The sequence below is a fragment of the Acinonyx jubatus genome, chromosome B2 (genome assembly GCF_027475565.1).
Source record: "Acinonyx jubatus isolate Ajub_Pintada_27869175 chromosome B2, VMU_Ajub_asm_v1.0, whole genome shotgun sequence".
NCBI classification, from domain to species: Eukaryota; Metazoa; Chordata; class Mammalia; order Carnivora; family Felidae; genus Acinonyx; species Acinonyx jubatus.
The window spans coordinates 10,535,682-10,548,147 of record NC_069385.1 but is presented as its reverse complement, the minus strand read 5'-3'; the positions used below and the strand labels follow the sequence as shown (position 1 = coordinate 10,548,147).

The 12,466-nt window shown below is 48.4% G+C and overlaps 1 long non-coding RNA gene across 3 annotated transcripts in view; it reads right to left on the bottom strand.

Moving 5' to 3' along the window:
* The window catches only part of LOC113598609 (uncharacterized), a 30,577-nt gene extending 18,531 nt beyond the window's left edge, over positions 1-12,046 (bottom strand). For 2 of the 3 annotated variants that reach the window (XR_008298237.1, XR_008298238.1), the window contains exon 1: positions 11,478-12,046. This is a non-coding gene — a long non-coding RNA (uncharacterized LOC113598609). Of the gene's footprint in view, positions 1-3,423; positions 3,631-11,477 lie in introns of those variants that run through there. The other variant, XR_008298236.1, reaches the window with a different exon arrangement.
* Positions 12,047-12,466: the final 420 nt, after the last annotated feature.

Sequence of the window (12,466 nt, the reverse complement as noted above, 5' to 3'; positions counted from 1 at the left end):
CAATGCTATTTGTCAAACATGACCTCATTTTCAGAACTGATCAGAGAAGTTTTGAAGCACAACCTTCCCCCATTACTAGAAGGTCTAGAGGTTTTCCGGGGTGATCTTACTCCACAGTTAGGCCTCTTTCCTTGTCTGGGGACTGGAGCTGTGGGAGTTTAGGTTTTAAGTTCTCTATTTAGGGTTAGTGAAACAGGCCAAGCTGCTGAAGAAGAGACAGGCAGGGGGAGAGAGAGAGAGATGGCATGTGTAATTCCTGCCTGGGAAGTATTTGGAAACTGCTGGTGGGGTGGGGGTGGGGGGCCGATGCTGTAGCCATTAGAAATTACAGAGCAGGGGTGCTTGGGTGGCTCAGTTGGTTCAGCATCTGACTCTTGGTTTCAGATCAGGGCATGATCTCACGGCTTTGTGGGTTCCAGCCCTGCATCAGGCTCTGAACTGGCAGTGCAGAGCCTCCTTGGGATTCTCTCTCTCTCACCCTCTCTCTCTGCCCCCCGCCCCACTTGCACTGTATCTGTCTCCCTCAAACTAAATAAATAAACTTAAAAAAATAGGGGCACCTGGGTGGCTCAGTCAGTTAAGTGTCCGACTTCTGCTCAGGTCATGATCCCACAGTCTGTGAGTTCAAGCCAGCATTGGGCTCTGTGCTGACAGCTCAGAGCCTGGAGCCTGCTTCAGATTTTCTCTCTCTCTCTCTCTCTCAAAAATAAACATTAAGAAAAATTTAAAGTAAATAAAAATAAATATAGTACTGGTGTATAGTTTGAAAAAATTAAAAAAAGAGAGAAATTACAGAGCAAACCATGAACACATATCTCTTACCATTACATAAAAGATGAAAGACAAAATAGGAGGGAAGTAAGTCAAATACATGCCCCAAGAGGACCCATATATGTATATCCAAGAGACCAGTCCCTTGGTGGAAGCAGTAAATGGAAGGGAAAAGACAGAGACTGATATCAGACTAACCTGAGTTTCAGTCCTGGCTCTGCCACTTAGGAGTTGTGTGACCTTAGGCAAATTACTTAACTTTTCTGAAGGCCAGTTGAATCATCTCTAAAATCTGGCTATTCATACCTTCCTTCAGAAACTCAATGGCATTATCATTTATAAAACCTCTCTAGCAGGAGGTAAATACTACCGCCTAGCCTAAGAGTAGGTGGGGGTGCCTGAGTGGCTCAGTTGGTTAAGCATCTGACCTCAGCTCAGGTCATGATCTCCCAGTTCATGAGTTCAAGCCCCACATCAGGGTCTGAGCTGACAGCTTGGAGCCTGGAAACTGCTTCCGATTCTGTGTCTCCCTCTCTCTCTGTGCCCCTCCCCTGCTAGTGCTATCTCTCTCTGTCTCTCAAAAATGAATAAATGTGAAAAAAGATTTTTTTTAAACAAGAGTAGGTAAATATTGGCAAATAGTACGTATTGATGAACAACTTTCTGCAACTTTTGGCAATCTTCCTAAGGTCTCCGTGCACAAGTCTGGAAGTTTATCAAGAGTCTGTATTTAACTTTTTCCATTCTGGTTGAGGATAACAGAAAAAGAAATTATATAAAAAAAGAAAGAGAAAGAAAGAAAGAAAGAAAGAAGAAAGAGAAATACACTGAGAAATCCCACCTTTCTTCCTAGAGATATTCTTTATGATTCCAAACTTTTCAAACATTTTTTATCCCAAATATCTGATACAGAGGTGCCAGATGGGAGGGGGTAGGGAGTAATCTGTATGTTGACCCAGGACACTGAGCTGTAGGTCCCTGACATCAAATTAACCATCATTTTGTCATATTGCACTCTTCCAAAATAACTTTTTCTAGAAAGTAACCCAATTATTTCTGACTTACATTTGCGGTTCCATTGTTCTGCACCCTCACCAGAACTAGGTATGGTCAGTCTTTTCAATTTAGCCATTCTTTTTGTTTTGGGGTTTTTTTTGTTGTTTTTTGTTTTTTTGAGAGAGCGAGAATGAGAGTTCAAGTGTGAGTGGGGAAGAAGGAGCAGGGAGAGAATCCCAAGCAGGCTCCACAGTCAGTGCAGAGCCTGACATGGGGCTTGATCCCTGGACCCTGGGATCAGCCCAACCGACTGAACCACCCAGGTGCCCCTAATTTAGCCATTTTAGTAGGTGTGTAGTAGTATCTTATCAAGGTTTTCATTTATATTTCCCTAGTGATGAATTTTTTCAGCCATCTTTCCTGTGTATCTTCTTTGGCGTTTTCTGACAATTTGGTAAATTGTCTGTTCAGATCTTCTGTCTAGTTTTTAATTGTGTTGTTTATTTTCTTTGTTGTGGAGTTTTGAGAGTTAAAAAAAAATACAATCTGGGTATAAGTCCTTTATCAGATAGGTATTGTTCAAATATTTTCTCCCAGTCTTGGTGTGACTTTTTCATTCTATTTTCTTTTGAAGAGCAAAAGTTTTTCATCTTGACGAAATCCAATTTATCACCTTGATTCCCTCTTATGCGAGTCCTGCATTTGGTGTTGTAGCTAAGAAATCTTTGCCTAAACCAAAGTCACACAACTTTTTCCTATGTTTTCTTCTACAAGTTTTACCGTGTTCTTCTACATGCATTGAGGTGTGTGGTCCATTTTAAGATAAACTTTGTATACGGTGTGAGGTTTGGATGGAAGTTCATGTTTCGCAGATGGATATCCAGGTGTCCCAGCATCATTTATTGAAAAGACCATCCTTTCCCCCCATTGAGATGCCTTTGCACCTTTGCTGAAAATCAACTGACCATCTATGTGTGGGTCTATTCTGGAGAGCATCTCGATTTTCACCATATAGTCCTGTATTGAAATTCTCAGCTGCCATGATGCCCAGACAGGATCCTCTCTCACTCCACGAGTGCTGCTCACTGGTGGGTCCCCACCACAGGCAGCACTGACGGCTCTTCTACAGCCTCAAAGCTTCTTGAGCCTCGCCTTAGTGGGGCTGGCTGCAGATGCATGCACAGATCTCCCAGAGGTCAGGGAGGGGGGCCCACCACATTTTCCAAGAGTGCACGCCCCCCACTGGAACATAGTACTGGGTACCCAAGAGGCTCTGAAGCCCTGGCCAAGCTGGAGGACCCAGGGCTCCCCCACATCCTCTCACCCTCCACCCTAGCACACGACCTCCCCCCTTGTCTTCTCTTCATTCCAATCAGGCCGGAGAACCTTCAAGAGAAATATTGATTAGAAGTCCTGTCTGCCTTACAAAAACACGGGAGGTTAACTCCTCCGGCAGAGCCCATCTTGGCCGCCTATCTTCTTGCAGCTGCCTGGGGAGGGCTGTACTGAGAGAGAGGAACATCAGAGGAATCGCTCGCTTATTTCCCCAGCAGTTAGGAATTAGATGAAGTCATAACCAGGTCTACACTTGGCAGAGCACCTGGACACAATAGTATGCTTAATGAAATGATTAAATGTCTCCGCAGCGGAGCCCCATTTCATTTATGTAACTTTTATTGACCTGTAATGAAGGTCTGCCAAAATACTAGCACAGCATGGAGGGGCACAAGCGAGGCATCCACCAGCAGGCAGGGTCTAGACTGACCTTGTGGTCCCCCCTCCTTCCCCAAGCTGGAGAACTCCTGCCATTGTCCTCAGTCTTTCATCCACATCTCCTGTAGACAACTGAATGGGTACCCCGACCTGGAAAAAATCACAATAAAAATGTTACCCTTTTCAAAGTAAACTGGCCCTGGCCAGGCAGGAACGCAGAGGGCTGTGTCCTTAACTTTCCCACCTCTCTCAAGGAGGAGGCACTGCCTTCAGGACATTCAGGTGGCTGAAAACCATGTGGTGAGTATCCAGAGACATCCCTCAAGGTGGCCCACCAAAAAGAAATTCTTAAAAGGGTGAGTTTTAATGGTAAGATTCATTTGAGGAGCTCATTCATCCTATCCCTTCTGCAAGGTCCACAAAGCACCTTATCACATTAAGGGCTTTGAGAAGCCCTTCTGCAAATTCACCCAGAAATCTCCTAAACTACGTTAAGAACACCTTTTTTCCCCCCCCCGCCAAACATCTGTTAACACCAGGGAACTTGGTTGAGAAATGATGTTCCCCCCCAAATGCCATAAGATGTTCTGATAAAAAGTGTCTGTCGCTTTATTCTATTCAGCTTAGAATCAGTGAAGGGTGAAGACAATGAGGAATTTGGGGTTTCCCCGGGCTCCCTGCCTGCTTCTCTCTGGCACCCAGCTTGGGATGTGGGAAAGAAGCGATGACATCTTCCTGCCACGCTGGTATGTGTGTGTTTGGGGAGCGGGGGAGGGGGGGGGATTGCAGAATCCCCAGCCAGAGCTCTGCCACTGACTAGTTGATTAAGACTGCCTGAAACGCCTAGATCAGAAGAGTCCACCTCCCCAAAGTTAGCACGTATTGACCTCTGATGACACAGTCCGTTTCTAGCACATAGTTGTCTCTTCTTTCCTCTCGTGCTAGTTTGCCACAGATTTATTTTCTCCAAATATCACAACTGAATTAAAAACATTTTTTCTCCCCCCCCCCCCCAACACTTCTGTACCACATCCCTCCCCTTCTCCAAAGTCACCTCTGGGACTAGAGGGCCAGCTGCGGAAAACTCCCAATCTGTCTTTTAAAGGGTGTCAGCCACTTTTAAGTGGCTACCCCTCCTCAGCTTAGTGCCTCCGCCGCCACGAACGTGGAATTAGATTAAGCGCCGGTTGTCCCCCTGTCCCCGTGAAAAGCTCTCCGCACAGTCGGGCAGCGGAGAAACCACCGAGTCAGCAGCTCAGACTCCTCCCCCACCCCTGTCTCCCTCGGCTCCGGGCACTGGGTTGTCATCTGGAGCGAGAGCACTCATTCTAATTCTTTATGCCTTGTTATTCTGTCAATTTCTTAATCTATTTATGCTGACTTTATTTTTAGTGTGCCTATTGTGACAGCAAATCCTGAAATTGCCTTGGTTGTTTTCTGAAAATGGCCGTTACCAAACCATAACGCAGACCCCGACTAAAATAATGTGAGCCCCAGGCGGTTTCTGGCGCCCACAGCGGCTGTCTACTTTTAGAGCTGCATATCAATTCTCCCCTCGGAGAGGCTGGCCCGGGAGGCGGCTAGGAACGCAGCCTGGTGTCGTATTTAGATGAGCGTCTCTGGGTCTCGCTGAAAATGCTCGCTGCCTCCCCTTTGGGAGAATTTCTTCAAACATTAATAAATTCCCTCCCCTCTCCCTATCTTTTGTTGGCAAACTATAAAAAATGCACATGATCCAGAAACCAATTAATTTTTAGAAGGTTGCAGCTGTTTTGCTGTATTCACAAGACATGGTGGGCACATTTAGGGTGTGTGTCTGCGAAAGCACACACATGTGGAAGGCATCCGACCGCTCATCACAGACGCATCAGATCTCCAGATATGAGCCATCATTCAGCCTCGTCAATGCCAACACATGCGTTTCAAAGCGCATTCCACTCCCAGAGAATCAGGAGTTGCTAAGGGGCACACAGAGGCCAGAAGGCGGCCACAAGACAGATACCCAGTCACGATAATGCGTCACCTCCTGGGACCAAGGAAATGCTCTCTCTCTTCTGGTGCTTCTCCAAATGTCAAAATAGTATCCCTGGAGGAGAACACCATCAATATTCCTCTGCCTCCCATTACATCACCCCATGGCGGTCACGGCCCACCTAGCAGCCACTGCCCATCTCTCGTCTCACTTTGCTGGGAGCGGTTGGATTTGGTTGAGGTAGAGGGATAGTGGTTCCATTTTGTCAACCTCCCAAGGCACCACCGTGCTTGATCTAAGCACAACACTGTGATCCCACGATGCTCGGAGACCGGGCATGTGACCCAGTTGTAGCCAATGAGACACAGGGCAAGCCTGCTGATGGGGTTTTGGAGGCTCCTGATGTCAAGCTACTCTGGCGAAGTCAAGTAAGGAAAATGCCGTTGTGCACGTCTGCCACCTTCCTGTCCCAAAGAACACTTCTGTGTGCTGATGTGATGGCCGTGGCTTGCTGGTGTCTCATGACCACGAGGTGGAAGGCCCAGGATGGTGGAGCGGAAGCCATCCAGCACCTGTGCCCATCCTGGGCCAGCAGATCTCCGGACTCCTGGCCGTGTGAGATAATTACCTCTCTTCATTGCTCAGCTACTGTTTGTCAGGTGCTTTGTTACTTGTGGGCAAAAGCATTCCTGATTGATACAAGGCTCTCCGGGTTGGAAGAGACGTACGGCTATGTCATCTAGAATCACTGCCACGGGCTGCTTGGCTTCCTGCTCTGATACGTCCATGGGGTGATCTTCTAAACTGTGCTCCAACAAGCAAAGAAGAGAACCTGTGCTCTCCTGGAGCACCCGGGCTGCACCGGCACCTCTGCTGGGAAGTCTTCGTCCTGTGAGGAGCCACTCCCCTAGTGTTCTGGAGAGAGTGGCGCCGGAGAGAGAGGCATGGGGGCTGCTCCCACAAGCGGTGCTGGGGCAGGGGCTGAGCCCCCTGTGAAGAGCAGAGGGATGTCAGGCTTATTGAGCTATAATTCACATACCACACAACTCACCCCTTTAAATGCACAATTCAGTGGTTTTTTTTAGTTTATTCATAGATGTGTGCACCCATCGCAAGCCAATTTTAGACCATTTTCATCACTTGCAAAGAAACTCTGTGCCCTTTAGCTATTGCTCCTCTGCTCACCAACCCCCTACCCTCCCCCTGCCCTGAGCAACCACTAATCTTTCTGTCTCTAGAGAGTCCCCTATTCTGGACATTTCATAAAACGGAATCACATAGTACGTGGTCTTTGTGAATGGCTTCTTTCACTCAACGTAATGTTTTCAAGGTTCATCTACATTACAACATGTATTAGTACTTCATTTCTTCTTATGGCCAAAAAATATTCCATTGCGTAGATATTCGGCCTTGTTATTTTTTTGGTAATTACATTCTATAACGTCATCACAATCATTGAATTAGCAAATACTGCACCATTGCTGCTAGGGGAAATACAGGGTTAGGTTTCCGAAAGCCACTGGTCAGAACATTTTCCTCAATCAACACACAACCTTGGGGCGCCTGGTGGCTCGGTCGGTTAAGCATCCAACTTCGGCTCAGGTCATGATTTCGCGGTTCGTGAGTTCAAGCCCCATGTCGGGCGCTGTGCTGACAGCTCAGAGCCTCGAGCCTGCTTCAGATTCTGTGTCTCCCTCTTCTCTGTCCCTCCCACGATTTCTCTCTCTCTCTTACACACAAAAAAATAAATAAAAATTAAAAAATTAAAAAAACCCCACAACCTTGATGTACATGTATTTCTGCTTAAAGACACAGTATTTAATATATATTATTGGTTTGTTAACATTGAACTCACAGTCGACAGCACTATAACTGCTATCTGAATGAGTGGGGATGGGGATGGGGGACGGAGAGCTGCCCGAAAGAACTCTTAGGATTAGACACACCTGTATCAACCCAAAATTGGCCCTAACTAGGATGACCAAGTGCCCTGGTCCTTGGAAACCCCTCAGGGTTTCCCAGGAGGTGGGACTTTCATGGCTACAACTAGAGAGTCTGGGCAAACTGGGATGGTCGATTCACCCTACCTGCTTCCCTAGGTCTGTGCATCCACAGATTTGACTCCTACCCTTTGGAGTGACACAAAAATGATCTTCTCCTTCGTGAGAAGACCCTTCCATTGTTTGAAGACACGTCTTGTTTTCTCCCAAGTTTTCTCAGACTTGACATCCTTAGTTTCTTGGACCTTCTTCACACTGGGCAGAGTGACAGGGGTCACTGGCTGATGACAGAGTTCTCTTCTTCTGGCCTCATTGGCCAGACTGCACTTCCCACCCTCTCTTGAAGGTCGGTGTGGCCCTGGGATGAATGTGAGTGCAGGCCATGTGGTCATTTCCAGACCTGGCTTTCACAAACCTTCCACTCACAGGCCCCACGTTCCTTCAGCACGAAGGGAGGCACCCACCCCGCTGCTGGAGGAGGGCTGCTCCCCACTTAGAAGCATCACTTAGTGAGCAAGTAATAAGCTGTTGTGTTCCGTCTCTATGGCAAGCGCGTTATCTGCCACTGCGGTGAGCCTCACTTTGATTCGCATGCTTTCAAGCTCCTGCATTACCATCTCCCTCTCTGCACACGTTCCTGCCTGTCTGGACTCTTTTTACAGGGGGCACCCCAAATCTGTCCATGTGTGATCCGTCTGTCTAGGGCAAAGGTTGATGCTCTCCCTCTTCTGATTACCCATATCTAGGGGCACAGAGTGAAATTACATAAGCTTTTTTGGGAGGGGAGCCCACCCTGTGGCTGACCTCTTTTTAACTTGCTATCGAACATTTCCTCCCCATACCACTTCGAGACACTGGGGACGCAACGATCAGCTTAACCATTAAATTCACCCATCATCATGACTTAGTAAGATATTCTGGATGCTATTCTGCTCACTGGTGCATTTACTCCTCCTGTCCCCCAGTGCCCCACCCCCCGTTACAACCAGGGTAGCTGTCGTAACAGCCAATACCCAGATGGTAAATTCTAGATGCTTCATAAGTCCCAACTCTTAACACTCTTAACAATTCTTTTTTTTTAATTGTTTTAATGTTTACTTATTATTGAGAGACAGAGAGAGAGAGATAGAACATGAGCTTGGGAGGGGCAGAGACAGGAGGAGACACAGAATCGGAAGCAGGCTCCAGGCTCCGAGCTGTCAGCACAGAGCCCGACGCGGGGCTCGAACTCACAAACTGCGCAATCGTGACCCAAGCCGAAGTCGGACACTTAACAGACTGAGCCACCCAGGCACCCTACCATTCAGCAATTCTAAAGGCAAAACTACTATGATCCCCATTATATAGCTGAGTAAACTGAGGCACAGAGAGGTTAAATAACCTGCCCCAGGACATTTAGCTAGCAACAGAGTTGGCTTTCATTCACCCCAGCAGTACAGTGTCAGCCCAGATTCTTAACTATTAGGTTAATATGTTTTCTATGCCCCGGTCGTGTCTGAATCCATGTGTTACACAAACACGGAACAAGAAAGTGCCAAGGGCACCGGGGACCCTCCCCTGGACAGCCCTTTGAACTAACACTCATCTGCTTCTGGGACACATTTTAGGTTTAGCTGTTCAACTAGTTGCTCAGCCCTTGGATGAGGGCTCCATGTTGCCTCCAGCCTGTGTGTCCCCATTTTAGTCACAGGGATGTCATAGGAGATGGGGATCTGTGCCCAGAAAAAAGGAGAATGGGCTCAGAGTTCTGCAAGTTTGAGGCCCTCTGGACACAGCCGCCCAGAATCCTTATGGACTTTCTGCCAAAGCTCAAGGGTATGACCTTGAAGATGCAGGAAATAAAACAGAAAGAGCTTGCCCTCCTGGGACCAGGGGTGTTGGAAGAGGCCAGACTCAGAACTATAAAAGCAGCCCTGAAAGCCTGGCCATTATTCTGTGTCAGACTGAAGAGAAGTATTGAGAATGCATGCTTATAATCTAACAGTATAAGGTGAGGACTCAGATATGTATACCCTAGTAGAAGGATCGTTCTTGCCCTCTAAATCGCTTACTGATGGCATTCTATGCTGAGGACCAGCACAGCCAGATGGCACAGAGCGATCGCTTTCCAGCTTTATGCAAAGTAACGGGCTAAGCATTATACCAAAAAAGTATCATCCACAAGCTTGACCCTTGTCAAAGTTATTTTCTTATTACTCTACGGCTTGAGTGGTGGACAAAGATGAAAGGAAATTGAGAACTTGTTTCTCCAGTGGTGGCAGCAGAGGCTGCCAGTGGCAAGATGGCAGGCTGGTTACACAGTATGTCCTGGGTCCGCGGCCACACGCAGCTCACGTTGGTTCCCATGGGCAGTAAGGACTGCCTTCAGCAAGCAAAGGCTGAGGCTGGGATTGAAAGAGGTTCCAGAGCTGGAGGATCCATGGTAAAGCTCTTCTAGAAGCTTCCTGTCCTTTCGGCTCGTTCCGACCTATTGAGCCACCAGCAAGGCAGCCACAGGCCTGGAGTCTGGCCGGAGGGACGAGGAACCTACTTCAGGGATGGGCAGGGAGTGTCTGAGTTTCTACCAGTTCAAGCACGGCCTTCAGTAACTGACAGGTTGCAAACAACTGCAATCCTGCTAAAGAGCCTGGAAATTCAGCTAATTCACTCTGCGTGTTCTGTCCTGGGGTCTGTGAAGATGACAGCAGGGCTGGTCCCTTCTGAGGGTTGTGGAGGAAAGCCTGCTCCAGGCCTATCTCCTTGGCGAGGAAATGGCCGGCTCCCGTTCACGTCATGTTCTCCCTGTGTGTCTGTGTCCAAATTTCCCCTTTTTATAAGGACAGTGTCATTTTGGATTAGGGACCTTCCTACTGAACTCATTTCAATGCAATCACCTCTTTAAAGGACCAGTCTCCAAATGTGGTCACATTCTGGGGGACAACGGGTTAGGGCTTCAACATCTGAATTTTGGGGTGACACATAATTCAACCCCCAACACTCCTTTCCCCACCTCAAGTTTCTCTTACCATTTTCTTTCTCTCTCTCTTTTTTTTTTTTTTTTTTGCCTTCTTTACTTTAAAGCATTTGTTAGTACCCGCAGTCATTTCATTTATTTGTTTGGAAAGTATCTTTCCCACTTGAATGGAACATCCCTGAGCATTCTCTCCCCTGGGGACCTACCACACTTGCGGACTATGTGAATCTGGCTTTCACCTGTGCCTCTTGGTGGCCCACTCCCCCTTCTAGTGACAGCGGCACTATCCTCAGCTGCAGAAGGCTCCAGGAAACCCACAGGGGACAGAGAGGAGAGACTTAAACCTGCCCCAGAAGGCCTAGGAGGTGACAGAAGGATGACAGCCTTTCTTTCTCCTTGTTATCACCTCATTATTTTCCAGGTCTTGGCCTCCTTCCAGAAATAACAAGATGGAAAGTCCATCACACAGCTCAGTTTAATTCACATTTCTCTGTGATGCCTCAGATTATTTATTTTCCATAATAATATCATTAATTTTTTTTGAAGAGTTGTCTTCTGTGTGGTAAACACAGGGGCAGGTAAATGCCGTTAGAGCCACTCAGGCCTGGTTCAGCTGCCGCGGAATTGGCCTGAGATGAAGAGGTGCTGCTACCTGGGTTGCAAGCCTGAGGCTTTCTGAAGCACCAAGGTCTCTCTAGAAGGAAGTTCTCCTTCAGTGGAGGAGTCAGGAGCTCAGGAGTGGCCCTGAGAAGCCAGGGTTCTAAGTAGTGCCTCACAAAATTACCATCACCACATCAGCACCACCACCACCATCGTCAACGTCACCAAACCATCACCACCACCATAATCACCATCGTCGTCACCGTCATCCTCACCACCATCACCACCGCCATCATCAGCGTCACCAAACCATCATCATCACGACTGCATTTACCAAGTGTCTACTCTCTACCAGGTCCTCTGTCAAGTGCTTGGCCCACAAGATCTTCTAAAAATAGCACCCAAAGGCCAAAACACTTCTTGTGTCACAGATGTGGTAAACGATACGAGTCATGAAAACATAGGCGCTCACCGAGCACAGAGGATCTTCACCACTGCACACGTAGCCAATAACCAGAACCTCGTGCCACCTCATAAGCGTCTACAGGGGCAGCTGGGCAGCTCTGCTCACCTCAGTTGGCCTCGCGCAGCGTCCGCGCTTGGCCTGGAGTCCCTGTTCTAGGCTGGGCGTGGCTGGAAGCCTCGGCTTCTCCCTGCTCAGGGATGACTCCACTCCAGGTGTGTGCATTCTGGGCCCAGCTCAAGGGGCGGCAGCTGCTCCGAGGAAGCCTTTCCTCGTGGTGATGGCCAAAGTGCAAGACATCGATGGAAACAGACACATTCTCCCCAGAACCATCACGTGGGACTCTCGCCAGATGTCCGCTGGCCTAAGTGAGTCACGTGGGCAAGCCTAGAGCCAGTGGAGCAGGGATGCCTAGCTCGTCGTCGTGTGTCACCGAGGACCTTGGTGGTTTGTGATGCTGTGTGACAATGACACCTCACACCCCCTTCCTTCCTCTTCCGTGCGGTGGAGGTGTCTCCCTCTCCTGCTCCTGGACGGTGAAGCCAGGTCAGGGTGAGGACATGGTGAAGAGTGGACGGCAGAGGCCCAGGCAGGGCCGTGGAGCAGCCCAGGTGCCACAAGACTGTCTAGTAAGGACTCGATTTCTGTTTCTGTCAGCTGCCAGCTTTGTGACCTCAGACAAGCCCGTCAACCTCTCTGAGCTCCAGTGACCGCGCCTGTATGTAAAATCAGGGTAATAATGGCCCAGAGGCGAGGCTAAGAATTAGCATGTGTAAGTCCCCAGTCTCTTCGCTGCTTCTGGGCGGCAGGGGGACTTGGGTGGAAGTGTAACGAGACGTGATTCTCACTAAAGAGCTGGTCACCAGAGAGGGTCAAGCAAAGAGCGTGCAAACGAGGAAGAGAGGAAAATGCCCCAGGCGAGCCGGGGCAAAACCAAAGCAGGACTTGACTCCGCAGAAGCCCGGGAGGTGTTTTCAGCATTTATAGAATCAGGGAGC